Consider the following 22,943-nt stretch of genomic DNA (forward strand, 5'->3'; position numbering starts at 1 on the left):
CCACCACCTCCCCTGAGACTCTCCGGTGTCTCCCAGTTCCTCTCTCCCTCCCAGCCAGCCTGAGGCAGCCCCTGAAGGCTGGCGCAGACAGCCCTGCTCACGGCCAAGGTGTGCTTGCCCTTGCAGGAAGGAGAAGTCGCTGTCCCTCACTCAGATCCCCCTCACAACTGCAGCGATGTGCTTCCCTCTTCAGAGCCACTGAGGAGCCAGGGCTCCCTGAGGAGACGTGGCTGAATCCAGGACTGGGCTCCTCTTGACATGGTAGCAAGGAAGCTGCCCAGGAAGACTGGGGTGTAGAGTTGGAATGTGCATCCCTGCAAACACACGCTAAAATCTGACTGCCCATGTGACAAGGCTAGGAACTGGGGCCTTTGAGAGGTGGTGGGACTGTGAGGGCTCTGCCCTCAGGAATGGCTTAATGCTGTTTTATAAAAGGGTCTGTTATAAAAGGGTGAGTCAGCTGTGCGTGGTGGCTCACGCCTGTAATCCCAGCACTTCAGGAGGCCAAGGTGAGTGGATCACTTGAGGTCAAGAGTTCCAGACCAGCCTGGCCAACATGATGAAACCCTGTCTCTACTAAAAAAAAATACAAAAAATTTAGCCGGGCATGGTGGTAAGCGCCTATAATCCCAGTTACTTGGGAGGCTGAGGCAGGTGAATCGCTTGAACCCAGGAGGCAGAGCTTGCAGTGAGCCGAGATCACACCACTGCACTCCAGCCTGGGCAACAAGAGCGAAACTCCATCTCAAAAAATAAATAAATAAATAAATAAAAATAAATAAAAGGGCGAGTTTGGCCCCCTTTTGTGTGCTGACTCTCCTCTCTCCCTCTGCCTCCCCCTCCTTCTCCCTCCCTTTCCCTCTCTTCTCTCTCTCCCTCCCTCCCTCTCTTCCCTCCACTCTTGCCCTTCCACCTTCTGCCATGGGATGACAGCAAGAAAGCCCTCAGCAGACACCAGCACCTGGAACTGGACTTCCAGACTCCAGAAGGAGGTGCCTGCACAACGCTGCTCATTCTAAACTGCCCAGCCTGTGGCATTGCTGTGGCAGCACAACACAGCCTATGCCAGGGGCGCTCGTTGAATGACACAGGTTGAACCTACGGAAGCTCCCACAAGAAAGAGAAGACAATCTGAGCACCAGTATATGGGAAGAGGCTGAAACACAGTGAATACATTCAAGTCCAGAGTTCCTAAGATACTAAAAAGGAGATTAATTGGTCATGTTGGATGATGCCAGTAAGTCCACAAGTTATTTTGAAACTGGCAAACAAGGGGACAGCATCCTGCCTTCCCTACACACACTGCTGTGCCACTGTCGCCAGGTAACAGGTGAGGAAATTGAGCTTCATGGAAGCACCCCAGCAAACAGATGAACAAGGCACACAGGTTCGTGACCATCATCATTAGATGACACTGGGGAATTCATGTATCCAGGCACTGACCCCCAAGAGACAGCCTCGGGTGCCTCCCGGGGAGAGATCACATTGCCACTGCTGAAACAGTCTTGCCAGGAACACTGAGCCCAGGTTTGCCCAGTTTCTAGCTTTATCTACTAACGTGGTCTGGATGTGTTCCCACCACCACACCTCCTGTTGAGATGTGATCCCGGTGCTGGACGTGGGTCTGACAGGAGTGTTTGGGTCACGGAGTGGATCCCTCACGGCTTGGTGCCGTCCTCCTGGTCCTCGGCAAGGATGAGTTCCCATGAGATCTGCTTGTTTAAAGATGTCTGGCACCTCCCACACTCTCTCTCACTCCTCCTCGAGCCACGTGAGGCGCCTGCACCCACTTCGCCTTCCACCACGAGTAAAAGCTCCCTGAGGCCTCCCCAGAAGCTGAGCAGATGCCGGCGCCATGTTTCCTGTATGGCAGAACCATGACCTAATTAAATTACTTTTCCTTATCAATTTCCCAGTCTCAGGTATTTCCTTATAGCAACACAGGAACAGCCTAACACACCTCCCAACTTAGGGAAGCACAGAGACCAGAGGCCACGGGGACACAGCAGCAGCACCTGGACCGCAGGTGCCTCGCCCAGCAGACCTGGCCTCTGCAGGAAATCAACCACACTGAAAAAGCAGGCGCCCAGGAGGAGAAAGGAAACCTCGTGACCTTGACCGAGTGGCTACTTCGTGGGCGTGGGCACACCATGTTCAACTACATGCCTACGTGGGGGTGCAATCAGCAAAACCCACGCACGACCAAGCCCAGAGTCTCCAACAAATCAATTACAAAGACAGAGAGAGAGAGAGAGAAGGCTTCTCACCATCTTGATTATGGTGATGTTTTCATGGGTGCACATGCGTGTCAAAACCTATCGTACATGTTACACGTGTGCAATTTATCATATGCCAATTATACCTCAAAAAAGCTATCTTTAAAAAAAAGATATACCAGCCAGGTGCGGTGGTTCCCGCCCGTAATCTCAGCACTTTGGGAGGCTTAGGCAGGTGGATCGCTTGAGCCCAGAGGTCGGGTATCAGCCTGAGCAACATGGCAAAACCCCATCTCCCCAAAACACACAAAAATTAGTCAGGTGTGGTGGTGCGCCCACCTATGGTCCCAGCTACATGGGAGGCTGAAGTGGAAGGATCACTTGAGCCTGGGACATCAAGGTTGCAGTGAGCCATGGTCACACCACTACACTCTAGCCTGAGCGACAGAGTGAGACCCTGTCTCCAAAAAAAAAAAAAAAAAAAAAAAAAAAAAGGCATACCAATTAAAATGATGTTTGAAGCAGGATTCAAACAAGGCCTACACATAGGCAGATAAGATTTGATGGAGACATTTATAAGACAGTGGAAATCTGAATAGAGTGAGTATCTGATGGTAGGAGAATTCCTGCTCATTTTTAAGATGTCACGATAGGCCGGCCGTGGTGGCTCACGCCTGTAATCCCAGCACTTTGGGAGGCTGAGGCAGGCGGATCACCTGAGGTGAGGAGTTTGAGACCAGCCTGACCAACATGAAGAAACCTCGTCTCCACTAAAAATACAAAACTAGCCAGGCGTGGTGGTGCATGCCTGTAATTCCAGCTACTAGGGAGGCTGAGGCAGGAGAATCACTCGAACCCGGGAGGAGGAGGTTGCAGGGAGCTGAGACTGCACCATTGCACTCCAGCCTGGGCAACAAGAGCGAAAATCTGTCTTTAAAAAAAAAAAAAAAAAAAAAAAGGCACGATAGTATGAATATCTTTTTGAGAGAACCCTAAAAAAAAATCCACTGCTCTGCACGATGTGAAAAGCCTCCCAGAATAGAAAGCAAGTTAGAATTAGAAACCATTTTATTCTCCCTTTTGCTTGCTTTTTTTTTTTTTTTTTTTTTTTTTTTGAGACAGGGTCTTGCTCTGTCATCTAGGCTGGTGTGCAGTGGTGCAATCACAGCTCACTGCAGCCACGACCTCCAGGGCCCAAGCCATCCTTCCACCCCTGCCTCCCGAGTAGCTGGGACCACAGGCACGCACAACACGCACCATCACACCCGGCTAATTGTTTAAAAAACCGCTTGTAGGGACAGGGTCTCTCTATTTCGCCCAGACTAGTGCTGAACTCCTGGACTCAAGCAATCCTCCCAAATCAGCCTCCCAAGGTGCTTGGACTCTAGGTGTGAGACACCGCACCTGGCCCACTTGCCTTTTTTGAAATGCTTCCCTGCCTATAACAAAAGTCCTAATGTCAAAGGTAAATCAATCACAGCTTATGGAAAATCTTTAAACTGAGGATCAAGATGTCAGACACAAGCTTGGCTGGACAACTGAGACACCAACATCGCCTGTTTCTGTGTGTGTGTGCTGTGTGGCCCAACCAAGACCCAAGACCCACTTGGGGAAGCCTTTTCCGTCAACCACGGAAGAAGCACCCAGAGGTCACAGGGCCCTCGACCCCCACATCTGCACGTGCGACAGTGAATTCCAACACAGCCTCCAGGTCACTCCTGAAGGAGCTGCGGTAACAGGCACCATGCCCTGCGTCTCCTTCTATATTTACCAAGGCCCAGAAAAATGAAGAGGCCTTATCCAGAGCCCATACAACCACCCAACTATAGAGGCGATCAGTGCAGGACAACGATGATCCTCTTCATTCATTCAACACACATTCACAGAGAGCTGACCTGGCGCCGGGCCTTGAAGTGGAAACTGTGGTGGTCCTGCCCTCATGAAGCCAGTCACGAAGGTGCTCCCAGGAGAGCCCTTCCTGGGCAAGTCTCTAAGGGGGCAACCCTGGGGCTGAGCTCAGAGTGAGCCTTGGGGGCAGGGAGAAAACACAGGAGGACCAGGGCGTGCTGGAAAGCACAGATGGCCCCATGGGGTCAAGGAGTGCCTGCCCTAGCCAGGACCTCAGTCCTTCCTCCCATCTGCCCACCCCTGGACTTCTCAGAGGCCTGGGTAGGGCCAGGCGCACTGGTTCAGGCCTGTAATCCCAGCACTTTGGGAGGCTGAGGTGGGCGGATTGCCTGAGGTTGGGAGTTCGGACCAGCCCGATCAACATGGAGAAACCCCTTCTCTACTAAAAATACAAAATTAGCCGGACACGGTGGCCCATGCCCATAATCCCAGCTACTCGGGAGGCTAAGGCAGAAGAATTGCTTGAACCCGGGAGGCAGAGGTTGCAGTGAGCTGAGATCGCTCCAGTGAACTCCAGCCTGGGCAACAGAGGCTGTTTATTTTATTAATAAATAAATAAAAATTTAAAAAGTAAAATAAAATAATTCTAAAAAGCAAAAGTTAGGCTTCATAATTGAGTACTCTGTAAAAGTTGAGGAATATACAGAAAGTTAAATGTTTAGCGACTGGGCACGGTGGCTCATGCCTGTAATCCCAGCACTTTGGGAGGCTGAGGCAGGCGGATTATGAGGTCAGGAGATCGAGACCATCCTGGCTAACACGGTGAAATCCCGTCTCTACTAAAAATACAAAAAATTAGCCAGGCGTGGTGGCGGGTGGCTGTAGTCCCAGCTACTCAGGAGGCTGACGCAGGAGAATGGCGTGAACCCGGGAGGTGGAGCTTGCAGTGAGCCGAGATTGCACCACTGCACTCCAGCCTGGGCGACAGAGCGAGACTCCGTCTCTAAAACAAAACAAAACAAAACAAAACAAAAAAAGCATTAGGAAGGCAGAGTTTATTTCCTGAATATGTTCTTCCACGCGCAGATCTCACTTCGCACTCAGAAAACAATCCCCAGAAAGAGTATTTCAAGAACAAACTTTGCTGGGGTTTTCTGTCTGTTTCAATGGGCTCTTTTCTGGTCAACTTCTCCCTTTTCTACTTCTAGAGAAAAACTTCGGGGCCTGAGTCTATGCTGAGCATCTTTGCTGGCCTCTCGCCCTTTCTCCTTCTCCAGTAAGAGTTTTGTTTTTTTTTTGCGGGGGGAGGGGGCACTTCCTCGGCCCCAGGGGCACCACCCCTGCAGGCCCCAGCGAGTTTCAGTTCCCCTAACCCAGGGGACCCACCAGTCCCTTGAAAAGGACCCCAGCACACTTTCTTTAAGGTGCTGTCCCCATCCCACCAGGATCTCAAAATGTCCTAACACTGGTATGAAGACTTGGACTCAAGTCTTACAAACCCATCTTTATGTTTTTCTCAGATCTGGGCTCTGCGCAGTGGCTCACAACTATAATCCCAACACTTTGGGAAGCCGAGGTGGCAGATGGTTTGAGCCCAGGAGTTTGAGACCAGCCTGAGCAACACAGTGAGATACTGTCTGTACAAAAAACAAAATAAAGTAAATTAGCTGGGCACAGTGGCACGTGCCTGTAGTTCTAGCTACTTGGGAGACTAAGGCAGAAGGACTACTTGACCGCAGGAGTTGGAGGCTGCAGTGAGCTATGATTGCACCACTGCACTCCAGGCAGGGCAACAGAACAAGACCCTGTCTCTTAAAAAATCAATAAACAAAGCAGATCTGAAGGTTCAGGAAGTCGGTGAATGAGACTGGGGATCCGGTGTTGACTACCACGGGCGACCTGCTGAAAGTTCAATTACACGTTGTTACTCCGCCCATCAGAAACAGGCAGGGCACCCCGGATATGCTGGACACAGAGAGTGCATTGATCACATGAAGATTCTAAAATCACTTCTGAGGTTAAATATCAACTCTAAGTTTAAATTATTGAAAATAATATAAGTTCTGCCTGGGCACGATGGCTCACGCCTATAATCTCAGCAGTTTGGGAGGCCAAGGTAGGCAGATCACCTGAAGTCAGGAGTTCGAGATCAGCCTGGCCAACATGGTGAAACCCTGTCTCTACCAAAAAATACAAAAAGTAGCCAGGCATGGTGGCACGCGTTTTAATCTCAGCTACCCAGGAGGCTGAGGCGGGAGAATCACTTGCACATGGGAGGCAGAGGTTGCAATGAGCCAAGATTTAGCCACTGCACTCCAGCCTGGGCAACAGAGCAAGACCCTGTCTCAAAAAAAAAAAAAAAAAAAAAAAGAAAGAAAGAAAGAAAGAAAGAAAAGAAAAAAAGAAAATATAAGTTTTATTTAATAATTTAAAAATACATCAGCAAGCAGAGCTAACAAATAAACAACTGTGCAGAGAGCCTTATGTGGCATTTTGCTGAAAGGGAAAACATTCCCACTATTAACAAGGATAGGGTTCTGTCTTAGAAAGGACCCTAAGGGGCCAGGCACGGTGGCTCACACCTATAATCCCAGCACTTTGGGACGCGAAGGTGGACGGATCACAAGGTCAGGAGTTCGAGAACAGCCTGGCCAATATGGTGAAACCCCATCTCTACTAAAAATACAAAAATTAGCCGGGTGTGGTAGCAGGTGCCTGTAGTCCCAGCTACTCGGGAGGCTGAGGCAGAACAGCTTGAACCTGGGAGGAGGAGGTTGCAGTAAGCCAAGATCACACCACTGCACTCCAGCCTGGGCAACAGAGTGAGACTCCAGCTCAAGAAAGAAAGAAAACAAAGAAAATAAAGAAAGAAAGAAAGGACCCTAAGGAAACCATCCAACCTTCCACTTCAAAGAATGCTCCTCCTCCTCAAAGTTCAAAGCCACGTGTCAGAAACTTTCAAACTCATTCCCGTGGGGATCACACTGGTCAGGCACGGCCAGGGAGCTATAGCCCCTCGGTCCCCATGGCCCCGCTGAACTTCGCAGGGAGGCAGCTGGGGCGTGGGGGCAGCAATCATAAGCCAAGGTGCCAGGGCGGCCCCAGGGAATGGGTTCCACAGGCCCGGTTCTGCCCCACAAGAGGTCACATCCAGCACAGCCACAGAGCAAGCAACCCCAGAGGACCCACAGGAAGATCTTCAGTGTCTCAGCCAAGAGGTAAGCTTGGCCACCCCGACACTCGCTTAAGCCGATGTGCACATCAAACCAGCTTCCAGGGCCAAGCAAAGTTCCCGGTGCGGCATCGCGTACTGAAGAGCACCTGCCATCCGCTCAAGGTCAAGGCTAACACGTGAGCCCAACTACAGTGCAGAGCAGAACCAGCTCAGGCTGGGACCGGCCAAGGAGCAAACCAAAGCGACTGTCACATCCCTGCAGGACTTCTCCTTCCCCAGAGCAGTCGGCGACCTGGCAGGGCCTGACCTGGCCACTCAAACGCTTGGAAAGATGCTCCCATAACGCTGCGAGGTTGCCAGAGCACCAGGAAGGGAAACAAGTGTCACCTACGAGCATCAGAGTCACCAAGTTTAACATAACGGACAGAATTAGCTCTCTGTGGCAATTAAAGAACAGAAGGTCTCCCAGATCAAGGCTGGAGGATGGGAACATGAAATCACGGAGGGCAAGACAAAGCCTGCTGTGACATGAACACACCCAGGGAGAAGCTGGTGTGAGACACCTGCGCCTCTGTGTGGCACTGAAGAGGAGGGGCAGGGGCTGAGGGGCAGGGGCTAAGGGGCAAGGGCGCAGCTCTCTTCACCCAGCACCTTCTGAGCCCTGGGGCAGGAGCGACCAATCAGGGCCTCTCATCCCTCCCTGAGCGTCCAAGCCTTGCGTCAGCAACGCATCTCAGCTAGTATTTCAGCCTTGACACACCCACTTTGCAAACTCAGCCCACATGTCACCCGAATGCCTAGAGACCCTCGCCCCACTGACACCCAGCTGGCCACCAGGCCACAATCTTGTTTCTTTTGCAAAAAAACAAAATTTAACTAAAACAAAGACTCAACATCTCACAGCTTCAGAGCTGAGTTGCAGACTCTCCTATGGCACTGGAAATGTCATCTGTCCAGTGTAGTCCCCGCAGGCCACAGGTGGCTACAAACACTTGAAATGTGGCGGGTGTGAGGGGAGGGAGAAGTGAATGTTCGATGCTAATCAGCTAAATTGACTTCACTTCAACAGCCACCCACGGCAGTGGCATCCATCCTGGACACAGCGTCTCGGGGCCCCATGGGGCTGAGCCATCACGAGACCCTGCCCTGCCTGTGCCCCGCCCCACCAGAGGGTGGAGGAAGATGGAGGCGGTGGCAGCAGCAAGAGCAGGGGGCTTTGCCAGTCCCAGGCGCAGGTCCAGGCCTCTGTGAGGAGACGCAGGAATGACAGCTGGCCCGTGCCACAGCTACCTCTCAAACACCAACCCCACAACGATGGAGTGCCGTCAAGGATGCCGCCAGGCCAGGCCCCATTCCTCCTTCCCAGACCTCCCTGGATTGCTCTGTCTGTGCTCACTGAAACATGCTTTCTGCCAATTGCTGAGAAAAAAAAAATCAAGTCTTAATATTCCTGTCATTGTAAAAGCTTAATGGTTACTTTTACAGATTTTGTGTAAATTTAGAATCAAATAAACAAGCCATATGCCATTCACAACAATAACCTTTCTTAAAAAGGGAGACGTGCATGGCTGTCTGTCCTCGTCACCATCTGCAGCCCGTCACGAGTGAGGCACGCACGACTGGCCGCTCGGGCCTCTGCCCTTAAATGCACTGTGTTTTGGTGGCAATGGGATGGAATCAAGAGTGACCTTTATTGAACACTGGTTCTTGATCCTTTAGCCAAATAAGGTTAAGCCCAACTGCGTCCGAAGCTCCAGGAGACAGCCGTTCTGAGCGCAGGCCTCTAGGTCTGCGCTGTTGAACCTGAACAACCTCTCTGCTTTCTTCAGGTCTGTACGGTTTTTCTTAGTGTCAGGCTATATGTGGCTCATCACAAAATCAGCTACCTAATACCACACAGAATGTAACATCTCTTAGCTGAAGAACAGGTTTCAGGCTGGGGGCAGTGGGTCATGCCTGTAATTCTAGCACTTTGGGAAGCCAAGGCAGGTAGATCACTTGAGGTCAGGAGTTTGAGACCAGCTGGGCAACATGGTGAAACCCTGTCTCTACTAAAAATACAAAAAAATTACAGGTGGCACACACCTGTAGTCCCAGCACTTTGGGAGGCCGTGGTGGGCGGTTCACTTGAGGTCAGGAGTTTCAGATCAGCCTGGGCAACACAGCAAAACCCCATCTCTACTAAAAATATAAAAACCTTACAGGTGGCACACGCCTGTAGTCCCAGCTACTCAGGGAGGCTGAGGCACAAGAATCACTTGAACCCGAGAGGCGGAGGTTGCAGTGAGCCGAGATCGTGCCACTACACTCCAGCCTGGGTGACAGAGCAAGACACCATCTCAAAAAAAAAAGAACAGGTTTCAGCCCTTTATCCTAAGACACCAGTGTGTACACACAAATGGCCCAACGCTGACTCAGGAAGGCCCTGTGCTGAGCATGCCAGCCAGGCAAACTTGCCAGGCACACCTGAAGGCTCTGAATCAGTCTGCAATTCATGCAGGAACAGTTTCTACACTGGGGAAAGGTAGGTGAACCTCTCACACTGTGCAGACAGCAGCACCCCCACTGTTTACCACTCTCCACGCCAAGAGGGCGACCTTGAGAGGCAGGCAAAGGTGAGCCTGGCTTGGTCCCAAAAAGCAGCGGTGGGGAGTGGCAATTCTTCCCACTGGGCCTCGTGGCCAATGTGGCCCGACATCCCAGAAGTGGAGCCTAGCACCCCACTCACCACAGTCAACTCCCTCAAGTCTTGTCGCTGACTTAACTGCTTCCTGTGGAATATCAACAGAAGAAAATACATCACGCACCTCGAGGAACATCACCTTGTAATGTAGTACAATGTATTTATTTCCAAACACACAAGATGAATGCAAGCTCTTCTGTACAAAAACATTTGTTTTAATCAACCTCCTCCTTATGCAACACAATAAAAAACTGTTCCAATGTGGCCCACGAGACTGGAAGGCAATGGACAGGGCGCATGCCCCACAGCTCACCTGCTCTCAGAAAGCCACGCTGGAGGGCAGAGCGGGCACTCCGAGGGCAGTAGCAGCGCCGGTCAGCCCCCCACCTGCCGCCACTGTGTATCTCTGATGATCAAAACCAACGGCCCTGAGAGCAGCCCAGCCTGCGGCTGCGGCTAGAGGAGAAGGAGACGCCTTGTACCCACATCTCACATCCCAGCAGGGGCCACAGCGGGCAGCGGACTCGGTGAGGGAGCGGGAGGAAAATTAAGACAGCAGAGGGAAGGGAGTGTGCTGGGTGAGAGGATGCTGCCCTGCAGGGCTCCTGGCCGTCCCCAGAGCACCTGCCCAGCCAAGGAGTGGCTGGTTGGCTGGAGTGCCTCCTTGCCCGCTGACCGCCTCCTTCTCTGTGGCCTCAGTTCCAGGCCCTCCTCACCATCGTGCCCATCTTCATCCTGCACAGCCCTAACGGGTCCCACTGTGCTGAGAAAACTGTCACCCTAACATCAGAGCTGCCCACGCGGCTGCCAACTATACTTCCTGAGCACCTACAGGCTGGGCTGCAAATCAAGGTCAGGGAAAACCATGAATCTCTAATCCCCCTAACCTCTACAAAAATAAAAATTTTTTAAAAAATTAAAAAATTAAAAAAAAAAAAAACGGAAAAAAATTTGTGTTCATTTTTTTTCCCCAGAACAATGACCCAGATTATTCATATTCATGAAGTTCTCAAAGGGGTCCTTGATCTAAAAAAGGGTCCTGATCCCGCAGTGGGCCTCCAGCACTTGGACTCCCTGCCGAGGACCCACCCCAGACCCCCTGAGGTTGTTAAACACGTGTCTTCCTGGGCCCCTCCAGGGAAACCCAAGCTCAGTGAAGCTGGGGCTGGGCCTTGAACCCGCACTTTTAAAAAGCTCCCCCGGCTTTTCTGATGAGAAGCAGGGGTGAAAATGCCACGATGTTAACCCAGGAGCCTTCTCCCCTGACGGCTGAACCAGTGCAGAGGCGGAGCTGCCAGACGGGAGCTGTGGGGCAGGTGCTGGGACCCCTCCTCCGGCCCCAGCTCAGGCACCGCCCCAGCTCTGCTTCCACTCAGGTGTTCCAGCATTTCTCACAGGTGAGACTTACTTGGAAGACAGGTGATGATTACAGCGAGACTCCTGGCTCTGCCATATCGTCAAGACAGGCCAAGCCAGAGCCAGGGCGCTCGCAGGAGCTCACCACCACAAATCCAGCCCATGTCCTCTTTCACAAGAAGAGGGTAGCCCCACGCCCCGCGCGCACCTGACACCTGCCATCATTATCTGAGTCACCGAAATGTCACTGAATCACAGTCACCCTAGTTTTAAGGCAATAACGGAAGCCGCTCTCCGGCCCAGCAGAGTGGCACAAGGTCCCAGGTTACAGCGGGTTCTTTCTCATGATCAGCCTTGGATCAGCCTTAGGTTTATTCAGTACAAGGCACAGGCACTCACCTCCACACCACAGTCCTCCTTCCTCTACAGTTGCCTCCGTCTTTTTTGGAACCAAAACTCCACACAACTCCGGACACACTGCAGTCCTCCCTGCCTGGTGCTGCCCAAGAACTCCTCGTCTCAGCCCACAACAGCATTCTCTGGGCACCCCAAAGGCTACATACAGTCCCAGCTCCTCGTCTCAGCCCACAACTGCGTTCTCTGGGCACCCCAAAGGCTACAGTCCCAGCCCCTCGTCTCAGCCCACAACAGGCGTTCTCTGGGCACCCCAAAGGCTACATACAGTCCCAGCTCCTCGTCTCAGCCCACAACAGGCGTTCTCTGGGCACCCCAAAGGCTACAGTCCCAGCCCCTTTGACAAAGAAATGTGCTCAGAGTCTGTTCAGCCAAGAGCCCCTCAGACCCTTCCCACCCCTGACTTGCCTCAGCGTCAGGGCCACAGCGCCCAGGCCCTCAGTGCGCAGGTGAGAAGCACACACCTTACACCCAGGAGAGAGGCCCGACGACCGCCACAGGCCCTGAGGTGCAGGACCCTCTTCAGGCCCCAAACTATGGAGCCAGCCACTAGCTCAACAGGAATGATCCCAGAGTTTGTTTCTCAAAATAAATCAAGCAAGTGTTCCACTGAAAAAAGAAGGCAAGCAAAGAGAAACAGCCACACGCATCAGGCACAAGTCTCAGATCCAGTCCCTTATAAAAGCTCACTTCCACCGCTCAGCTCAACTCAGAGGTCACGGGATTTGCATCCACAGAAGCTCCAGTTGAAAGAACGAGGATGCTGTGAAATTCTGCTAAATGATCCCAGGTTCTTTTCTGAATCTGGAAGGAAAAGGAAAGAAGTGCCAAAAAGTTCACGGAAACAGTGCCGTGAACCATTTAACAGATGTTTCTTATCAAGAGCTGCAGGGGTGGGCCTGGACACTGCCACACTTCCACAGTGGGACCCCAGCCCAAACCAGCAGCCCGAGAGGCCGTGACACCACGCCTGAAACTTACCAGCAAGAACACTCTGAAAAAGCAAAGTGACAGCAGAGATACAAATGAACTAGCATATGTGGAAAGTACATGTAAACCATCAAACCAGCCGGGCGCGGTGGCTCAAGCCTGTAATCCTAGCACTTTGGGAGGCCGAGACGGGCAGATCACGAGGTCAGGAGATCGAGACCATCCTGGCTAACACAGTGAAACCCCGTCTCTACTAAAAAAAATACAAAAAACTAGCCGGGCGAGGTGGCGGGCGCCTGTAGTCCCAGCTACTCGGGAGGCTGAGGCAAGAGAATGGCGTAAATCCGGGAGGCAGAGCTTGCAGTGAGCCGAGATCTGGCCACTGCACTCCAGCCTGGGCGACAGAGCGAGACTCCGCCTCAAAAAAAAAAAAAAAAAAAAAAAAAGAAACCATCAAACCAGAACCTACCATATTAACTCAGGACTTAAGTCCCTTTTAATAATCAGTCATGTTCAAACACTGACTTCCTTTCAGTGTAGATAAGGTTATAAATCAACTTGAAAATGTACTACATCTTGGAATTAAACCTTGTACTTGACAATCAGTGCTAAACACTAAACGAAATGTCAACACCCAAACAGGAAGTATGACAATGATTAGGAGAAAATCGGCCCACGCCCAGCCGCACTGCCCACAGAGGCCCCGGCGCCAGTGACACCACACACACAGGTGACCCTCAGCACAGAAGCTGAGAAAACCCTTGCCTGACAGAGCTGTGTTCTCTTTGAAACAAGTCACTCTTGAAGAAGTGACCATTCAAGTGGGGGGCAGACTTATAAAAAGACCCTGGGACACCTGAGGGTGCGGCTGCTGCACTGCTGAGCGGCTCCAGGTTCAGCAGGTGGTGGAACCAAGGGTGTCCCAAGCAGCCACGACACATCGGACACTTGATGCTACATTTTCACACAGATTCCACACAAGAATCCGTCTTGCAGGCAAAGACACTGAAGGCAGGAGCCAGCGGGAACCCACACAGGACCCCAGAGCCCTGCTCTGGCGCACACCCTTCGCAAAGATGCTGTGACTCAGGAAGGCACGGCCAGACAAGACACGGCTTGCACGGGGACACTAAAGAAATCACCTTGAGGAGGCAGCAGGTTCCCTGTGTGAAGAGCATAAGAACTTAAAATGTGTCAACAGTTCTCTTATACAAATTGTCACTTTTGTAATTGGTTGAATGTACCAAAACTCCATTAAAAGTCGAGCAAGTTTTTTTTTTTTGAGATGGAGTCTCGCTCTGTCGCCCAGGCTGGAGTGCAGTGGCGCGATCTCGGCTCACTGCAAGCTCTGCCTCCCGGGCCCACGCCATTCTCCTGCCTCAGCCTCCTGAGTAGCTGGGACTACAGGCGCCCGCCACCGCGCCCAGCTAATTTTTTATATTTTTAGTAGAGACGGGGTTTCACCGTGTTAGCCAGGATGGTCTCCATCTCCTGACCTTGTGATCCACCCGCCTTGGCCTCCCAAAGTGCTGGGATTACAGGCTTGAGCCACCGCACCCGGCGGAGCAAGTTTTAAGGACAAATCCAAGACCCATCTCCTGGTGCCTCCTGGAGGGCACGGAGGAGACACTGGGATGGAAGTCAAGTGGCATTTTTTCACATTCAAACAGAACCCCTCATTAATATGTGGAACACAGCAGAGTCTGACCCTCTCAGTGCACTCGAGGCAGGGAAGAAAAATGTCCTACGTGTGTACTCTAAGGCCGTGTGTGAAGTCCACTGGAACTGAACTCAGAACGGAGACCTCAGACTCTGGACTGCACACCTGTCAGCACCCACGCCTCCCAACCCTCCCTCTTCACACAGAGACCACCACTGAATCTGCCAGTAACAAAGGAGGTGGGTGGCAGGGAAGGTACTCTGGTAAAATCCTGAATAGCCAAATGGTAAATTACCGTATTTCAGAAGAAATGAAATGGCTTTGTAAACACTCAGGCTCACAAAAAAGGAAAGTGTATTAGTTCTATATGTAGCAAAAAACCAAAATTCTGACACACAGTAATGCAGCATGATTAGAATATTCTAAACAAAAATGTTAAATGAAAATCTTGATATTAAAAGGCAGTACAGGGTAGTGTTTAAGAGTGTGAACCCTGGAGCCTGGGTTCAAATTCGTATTTCATAATTTACTGCTGTGTGGTTTGGGCAAGTTACTTAACCTCTCTGTTCCTTAGCTTCCTCATGAATGACCTAACGATAATGTCAGTACCTGTCGAGTGGGAAGCTCACCTGTCAAGTGGGAAGATCACACGAAGAAAGAGAATACAACATGCTTGTAACAGTACTGGAACAATCAGTATTAAATATTATCATCTGCTCAGGTAAGAGCCGTCATTAATAGATGGACACATGAAGAAAACAAGGTAAAGTCTATGAGGGAGACTCAGTCACTCCCTCACTCTTCGCCACATTCTAAAAGACAACACTGTGGCAGGCACTGGGCTGGGCAAGGAGGAAGTGCCTGCAACGAAGTTCCTGTCCTCAACAAGGGGAAGGGAACTGGTATTCCAGGGCATGTACTAGGTGTCAGAGACTGAGGTAGAAAATGATTTCGTGGCAGGGCACGGAGGCTCACACCTGGAATCCCAGCACTTTGGGAGGCTGAGGCAGATGGATCCCTTGAGATCAGGAGTTCGAGACAGCCTGGCCAACTTGGTGAAACCCCATCTCTACTAAAAATAAAAAAATTAGGCAGGCGTGGTGGCCAGCGCCTGTGGTCCCAGCTACTCAGGAGGCTAAGACAGGAGAATGGCTTCAAGCCGGGAGACGGAGGTTGCAGCGAGTCGAGATCGCACCACTGCACACCAGCCTGGGTGACAGAGCGAGACTCCATCTCAAAACATAAAACAAGAAAATGATCTCGTTTGCTCCTCTTATCAGCAAAGTGCTACGTGTCCGATGAAGGAGCTGAGGCTGACAGCCAGAAAAGGGGCCCTGGGCACCAGTTAGGAAGGGCAGCAGGGACGGCCATGGCTACCCAGCATGTGGCCCCTGCGCCAGTTTCGGGCTCCTCAACTCTCTGCTGTCCTTGCCACAAATCCAGCGGGTGGGAAGGCCGCACAGCACCCAGCCAGGCCCGCAGCAGGCATTCGAGAAACGTCTGTCCAACCAGACCGAACGGGACCCCTTCTCCAGGCGTCCCAGGCAATCATCCCAAAGTTGCCGGAGCCAGGCCAGGGCCTGTCCTAGACGATGGTTCGGATAAAAACGCCCCGGGAGGTGACCCTCACCCCAGGAGAGCCTGCAACACCCCGACACCCACCACCTCGCCGCCAGTCCCCCGATGAAGGGGGGAGGCTGAGGTGCTGTGACGACCTAACAGTCTTGGCCTGGGCTTATAAACTTGGAAAGTCTAAAGACGTATTCTTCTGAGTACCAAAATATAACTGACAAAAGATGGAACCTCTTAAAATTACATTACCAAAGATAGGTGCTAGGTAGCAAGTTCTCAACCGTGTGTAGTCTGCTAAGGTTTATAAATTAAAAACAAAAACAGAGCCCAGGGGAATGGACGAGGGCCCGCGGGCACCCTCCCTGGGAAGACACAGGCCTGCGGGACAAGAAGACCAGGGTCGGAGTGGGGCTGCGTCTCCCTGCCCTTCCTCCCGGCGGAACTCGCCCTCCTCACCTACAGGATCGCCCTAAATGCGTACGAAATCCTTCCCTGTTCCCGGTGAGCTGGTGAGAGAGGGCGAGTCCGCCAGCAGGTGCGTCCGTCCCCACTTCCTGCTCGGCGGGGCAGCAGCGGGGCCGGGGGCCTCCGGGAGCCGGGTCGGGGGTCCCGGGACCGCAGTTGCCGGGCGACCGCAGGGGGAGGGGTGCGGGGGCCGCGGGACCCAGGCCCAGGCCTCAGGCCCGGTCGCAACTTTCCTCCCAAAGTTTTCCCGCGGCGCCAGGCTGCGGCCTAGGCCGGGCGCGCCTCCCTGTGGGGGTCGAGGCCGGGGCCAGGGCTGGAGACGGCCTGCGGACCCGGGTCCTGTCCGGCCCGCCCTCCCCTCCCCACCCCACCCCGGCCCCAGCCCGCGGCCCAGGTCCCGCAGCTCGCCGGGGTGCCGGGCCTTCGCGTGGCGGCGGCGGGGGCCACTCACCTGGACGCGGGTCCCTCGGTTGCCGGCCGAGCTCGTTGCCGCCCCGCCCCCGCCCCGCAGGCCCGCGACCCACTGACACCGAGGCGGAAGTGCGGCCCGCCGCCTCGCCGACTGACAGCCCGCGCCTGCCACTGGCTGCGCCCGGCGCCGCCGCGTCGGCCGCCGCCCGCCCAATCAGCGCCCGGCCCGAGGCTCGCGCCGGGGGGCGGGACTATGCTAATCCCTTCGCGGAGGGGCCTCCACCTGTGCCCCGCCCACGTAGCGGAGTGACGGCGAGGACAGCCAGTCACAGCAGGAGAGAGGCGGGGTTATGCAGCCCCTGAACCAAAAGGGGAGGGAGGGAAGGAGGAAAGGGCGTGGCTGCGGAGAGCAGAGTTGACAAACAGTGAGTCAGGTGGCACGGGGCGTGGGCGCTGCGCCCGCAGGTGCATTGCGTCCTGGCGGCGGTGCGGGCCTGCGAGGCCCACCTCTCGGCTACCCAAAGCCGGGGGGGCTTTTCCCACAAATGCTGGGGACCTTGCGATAACTGGGGCGTAGCTGCTCCCACTGTCCTACCAAATCCTGAATATCCGCCTCCTTTGCATGCCATTTACCGCCAACCAAAATCCAGCGCCAATTTACCCCTCCAGCTGCATCCCTGATCGTTTCACTACCATACTTAAAGTCCTTTGGACTCCCACTGACCTACAGTGGCTCCATGGTTAAGCCCAGAAGTTCTGGAATCAGACCTGGAGCTTGCATTCTTTACCAGCTGTGTGGATTTGGACAAATTAATTAACCTCTCTGAGTCTGTGTGCACCCGGAGTTTCATTTGCAAACCAGGGTTCCCCTGTCATCATCTCATTTAAGTCATGGGTCTGGTTTGAGGTGAGTGGAGTGGCATGAACCAGGCTGGCTACCTAGAGTCCCAGCAGTTGGTTTAGGGGTCAGCCTGTGACCCAGTTCTAGCCAAAGAGGCTCAGTCCTGGGACTTTTGCTGTAGGGTCAGAGTTCAGACCAGAGGGGAAGCTGAAGTCAAATGACTCTCCCATCTGCCCACAGACCTTTCAGAGCTGGGTTAGGTGAGACAGCGAAGGGGCCACTTCCACATCCCACCACCAGAGAACAGGGCTGCGCGAGAATGAAGCCAGCCCAGAGGAAAGCCGAAGCAACCACGGCCAGGTCACGTGGACCCTGCTGCACCTCAGCAGGTGCTTTCCTTGACTTTTGAGTTATGTGAACCACATGCTCATTTCTGCTTCAGCCCGTTTGAGGTAGAGCCAAGAGTCCTGGGCTCCCTGTGGCCTTGAGAGCCCTGGCGAATGACCCATGACCCCACAGTGCGTTCTGCAGCAGAGCCAGCCCCTGTTGGGCCTCTGCACCCCCTTCTCAGGCCTTGTCTCCCCACTTCCAGGCTGCCCCTAGCAGGACCGTGGGGGCAGGGACAGGCCTTCACCCCGTCTGTGGCCCCGTGGCAGACGCAGATACTCTCTATCAATGTCAGGGCATGAGTGAGCCAATGAACACGGCCCCTGTGGCAGGGGCGGGGTCCAGACCACATCTCTGGGCCCAGCAGGGCCATTCTCCCCCACCCCAGGGACTGGCCCCACTCACTGGTGGGCCACTGTCAGCCGGCGCCACTAGAGACGTGCCAGGACTAGGAAGGAGCTGGATGAGCCTCTCCTGAAGAGAAAACGGGGAGGAGGGCGGGCAGGCCTCAGAAACAAAGGGGTTGCCATGGTTACCTCTGAAGAAAGCGACTCCAGCCGGTGAAAGGGAAGGGAAGGCATTCGGCCCCCAAGCCAGGACAAGGACGATGAGGCCAGTTGCCACGGAGATGACCGCACTGCACAGTTTCCCCTGTGGGCCTGGCCAGGGCCAGCGCAGGGTCCCAGAAGCCCACCACTCTCCATGCCCCTCACCCTAAGTCTATAAGACTCTAACCCCTGTGCCCTTGAGGGATTCCAACCTGCCTGCCCACCCCTTGACCATGAGCTCTCCAGTGAGGGCAGCCTCAGAGGCTCAGGTAGAAGGACCCTCTCATCTGCCAGGGACCACCCCAGGGCCAAGCACGGAGATCCACCCTGGCCTTGGCGGTGGGGGGTGTGATCTCAGATGGCCTCTGGGCTGGAACAGAGGTTTCACCCCTCTTCACAGATGCAGTAACTGAGTTGCAAGGGTAGTCTGCCATCAGCCAGCGCCGCTGGAGACGTTCCACGACTGGGAAGGGCACTTCCTCCGTGGGGCCAGTTGCTGGAACTAGGCGAGAAACCTCCCTCGGTTGGTGGGTAATAAGGAGGGTGCCTCGAGACCAACTTAGGCATCTTCATCACGATATTTGCTAGGTCACGAGGCCAATTTGAGAGGCACAGTTCTGCAAGCATGAAAGATGGGAGTGGAGAAGACAACAAAGATGGACGAGCTGGGGCCATGATGATGAAGACGATGATGATGATGATGGCGGCCGAGTGCCCTGTGATTTACAGGCCCATGTGGTTTCATGTTTGCAGCAGCCAATCAAGTGGGTACTAGGTGCTATCATTCCCACTTTACAGATGAGCAGACTGAGCCCCAGACAGGTTAAGGGACTCCCCCAGCCCTGCAATGAGGAAGGGCCCAGCACAGCTCCAGGCACAAGGAGGCACTCCAGGCATGGGGAGGTCTGGTGGACCAGGCCTGGCCGGGAGCTTGTCCACAAGGCAGAGCTCCACCCAGGCTGCCGGACCGGGATCCACACATGAACAACAGGCCCGGGAGTTCCCATGGCTGTGGCTGCTGGACCCCCACACATGCTCTCCAGAGCCTGAGAAATGCTCATCCTGCAGGTGATTTGGGGGGGTCTGCTCCCACCTGCACTGCTCTCAGACCAAATTTCTGCTTCCTGACAGAATTTCTAGGATCCTCCCTCTGTCCTCTTAGCCGAGGAGGGGAGAAGCTCTCTCCCTCCCTCACCACGGGGCAGGTCACCAGTGGGAGGATTTCATGACCCACATGCCTCCCAGGGCAGGTGTGCGGGGTCCAGCAGTCCCAGCCACATCTATGTCATCCCGCTTCCTTTCCCCTCACTGTGAAGGAGGCGGAAGAGAGGTTGTTGCTCCCACCTTTTGGATGGGGAAACTGAGGCTTAGAGCACAGAAGCAGCTTGCCCAGGGCCTGGAAGCACCAGTCCCACCCACGACCCACCGCCCTTTCCCCTGCTCCACTCTTACCTCCTCCCCCAGGTTTCTGGGTCTGGGTTTGTCTCTTTATCTAGGTCTGCACCCACAGCTGCCCCATTAGATCAAACCGGGGTTGGCTTCCAGGAACGCCGGGTGCCTTGGCATTGCTGGCCTGGCTGGCAGCTGCTGGTTGGTGAGCCCCGGGTGAGGCTGTCTCCTCTCCCCAGGCACTCCCCAGGCCTTTAGAGAGGACATTCTCCCACTGTCTTTTATGGAAAGCCATGGAATCTTCTGTGTGGATGCAGCCTGGGCAGCCAGAGAGGGGTGGCCACTGAGGCCTGGCCCTGGCCCTCACGTGGCCGCAGCTGACCCCTCCCCACCGCAGCTCTCCAGTCTCCTCTGCAACGTGACAGCCCTGGCTTCTCTACCGTTTGGAGGAAGTATTTTTAGTTTTGAACCCACCACGTGAAGCGAGACAAGTTATCAATAGCAGCAGCAAAGGGCTTTTTCTTTCTCTTTTTTTTCCCCCATATCTTTGGGACCTGAACAATCTGCACCCATTAAATTCTGCCAAAAGAAAAAAATAGTGTTCCTCTTATAAACTTTTTACCCCACAGCTTCCTTGCTGCTGCAGCTTTGCAAACCCACTCTTCCTGGGGTGACCCCACCTGTCTCCACAGCCCCCCTCTCCACTCCTGGGCACTGAGACCTGCCCGGGAACAGGCCCATCTGAGCAGAGGGCCAGCGTGGGGCTCAGGCCACAGCTCCAGAGCGGGTGGAATGAGGAGCTGGGGAGAGGGGAGAAGGCCCCCAGTTTCCCGCTTACAGAGCTGGCAGCAGCCGCAGCCTCTCCTGAGTGCTTGCTACATGCCCAGGGCCGGGCCCAGCTCCTCTGAGTGCAGCAGCTCAGGGACACGCCCCACCCCACAGTGAAGGGCGGAGAAGGCAGCCTTCCCAGAGGTCTTTCCGGCTGTAATTCCTTGTTTCTAGAGGAAGGGGTTCCTCAGTCAAGTGGGTTTGAGAAAACTAAACAAAGTGAACAGGGGCCCTCCCCAGCCTTAGGCTTCCCAGGCGCCACTCAGGGGCCCTTGGAGGCTCCAGGGCCCGGGAACCAGAGCCCGCCCCACTCAGGGGCACATGGCGGCTCCAGGGCCCAGGAAGGGCCTGATGCAGACCCCCGGCATGTGAGGATGGAAGCCCTTTTTCTATGAAGTTTCTTGCAGGACACTGGAGTGGCTTCCTGCCTTGCTGGGGGAAGCATTTGAGCCAACATGGCTGCCTGCCCTTTAGGACTGGTTAGAGCTGCATTCCTGAGAAAGCTCAGAATAACAGAGGCTTTGACAGGGTAGAAATGTCCTTTTCTCTCAGGTGACACAGGCCTAGGCTGTCCGGCTGGCAGGGTATCATGCATCCTCAGGGACACAGCTCCTACCTTACTGTATCACTCTCCTAGTGCTGGCTTCCAGCCTCAGTGTCACCTCCTGGCCCAAAACAGCTGCTGGTGCTCCAGCCATCACACACACAGCTGACCAGAAAGGAGGAAGAAAAAGAGGAAGAGCAAGAGTGCTGCCCCCTAGATGAGTCAGCTCCCTTTGAGGATCTGTCCCTGAAGACACACCCAGCACTTCTGGGTGTGTCACATGTCACTGGCCAGAACTGCATCCTATGCCACTTTTGGTAGGATAGCAGCATTTTAGCTAAGTGCATTGCCAGCCTAAACAAAACATGGGGCTACAAGGAGCAGGTTATAGATGGCCTCACAGCCAGGCCTAGACCATCCCAGGCCCAGAAATGTGGCATCTCCAGAAGTGACCCATAACTGCCCTGCCTCAGAAGAACCGACAGCCGCAGATGCAAGACAGAGCGCCTGGCACACATTCCCTGGCATGCCTGTGGCACAAAGGCTGTGCTCCGACTCCATGCCCCAGCGTGGTGCTGCAGTGGCCGCTTCAGTGTTGGCCCTGGAGTTTCCCTCTTCCTGGCTGCGCCCTGACGGATGGGAAGTGGGTTCCTGCTCTTTCTCGAAATACCTGTTGAAAACCTGCTGCACTCTGCCGGCCCCACCCTGGGCGCTGGGTTACCTCCAGAAGCAGGGCACTCACCCCAGAGGCTGCTAGGCAAAGGGCTTTACTAGCGTGGGAAAGTGGGGGACCCTAGGGAACCTCTGCACCCTTCCTGAGGGCCTGTGTAGGGTGGGCAGGGTGTGGGCACATCCCTGCAGGGAATGGGAGGGGCAGGTGGGAGCCGGAGGAGAGACAGCTGGGCTGGGTTAGATTTAACTTGCTGCGGGAGCCAAGTGCGTTGGCTGGAGCCACTGGCTGGGCCTCAGTGCCAGGGGATCCGCCAGGCACAGGGGTGGGAGGGGCAAAGTTTAAACATGCCTGGGGAGCCAAGATGGGGGCAGAGATGGGGCCCAGGTTGAGGAGCTGCCGGGGGCCTGAGGGTGGCACCATGGGTTTTCCCTCGGGAGAGCCCAGCAGCACGCTTGCCCTCAGCTGGAGCTGGGGATGGGAGTTGGGTAAGAGACAGCCAGCCAGAGATTTGGGGTTCTTCTGGGGATGGGTGTACTCCCCCAGTTGCATCCCTGGGAGAGGAGGTCAGGGAGTGGGTGGAGGAGATGGCTAGCGGTCTATGCGTCAGGGGTCACAGCAGGGCACTGCATGCCCAGCCCAGTCCTCATGGTCATGGTAGAGAGGGGTGACCCATGAGGCGGAGCTATACCCACCAGGAGCTTCATGCAGGGCTCACAGCACCCAACCTGTGCTGTCCCATGGCACCTGAGGTTAATTTACCACCCTACCATTCCCGTCTTGAAATTCTTCATCATCTTGGGGCAAGGAGCTCACATTTTCACTGTGCGGAGAACCTGGTGAATCCTGCAGCCATCCTGGGCAAGGAGGGTGCAGCCCAGGAAGCAGGGTCCGTGGGGTACCTGGTAAATTCTGCAGCCGTCCTGGGCGAGGAGGGTGCGGCACTGGAAGCAGGGCCCATGGGGTTTCAGCAGTTGCATGCAGTCAGCCAGGTGATGCCATCCCT

The 22,943-nt window shown here is 54.4% G+C and overlaps 1 protein-coding gene and 1 pseudogene across 1 annotated transcript in view; both read right to left on the reverse strand.

Annotated features, from left to right (window-relative positions):
* Positions 1 to 16,873, reverse strand: part of OSBPL2 (oxysterol binding protein like 2) — a 58,416-nt gene extending 41,543 nt beyond the window's left edge. The window contains exon 1 of the mRNA XM_008011911.3: positions 16,771 to 16,873. The gene's annotated coding sequence lies outside the window, so the exon portion shown is untranslated. The remainder of the gene's footprint in view (positions 1 to 16,770) is intronic.
* Positions 16,874 to 21,856: 4,983 nt separating this feature from the next.
* On the reverse strand, positions 21,857 to 22,535 carry LOC103243112 (putative uncharacterized protein FLJ44790; annotated as a pseudogene).
* Between the last annotated feature and the right edge of the window lie 408 nt (positions 22,536 to 22,943).

The sequence above is a fragment of the Chlorocebus sabaeus genome, chromosome 2 (assembly GCF_047675955.1).
Source record: "Chlorocebus sabaeus isolate Y175 chromosome 2, mChlSab1.0.hap1, whole genome shotgun sequence".
Taxonomy (NCBI): Eukaryota; Metazoa; Chordata; class Mammalia; order Primates; family Cercopithecidae; genus Chlorocebus; species Chlorocebus sabaeus.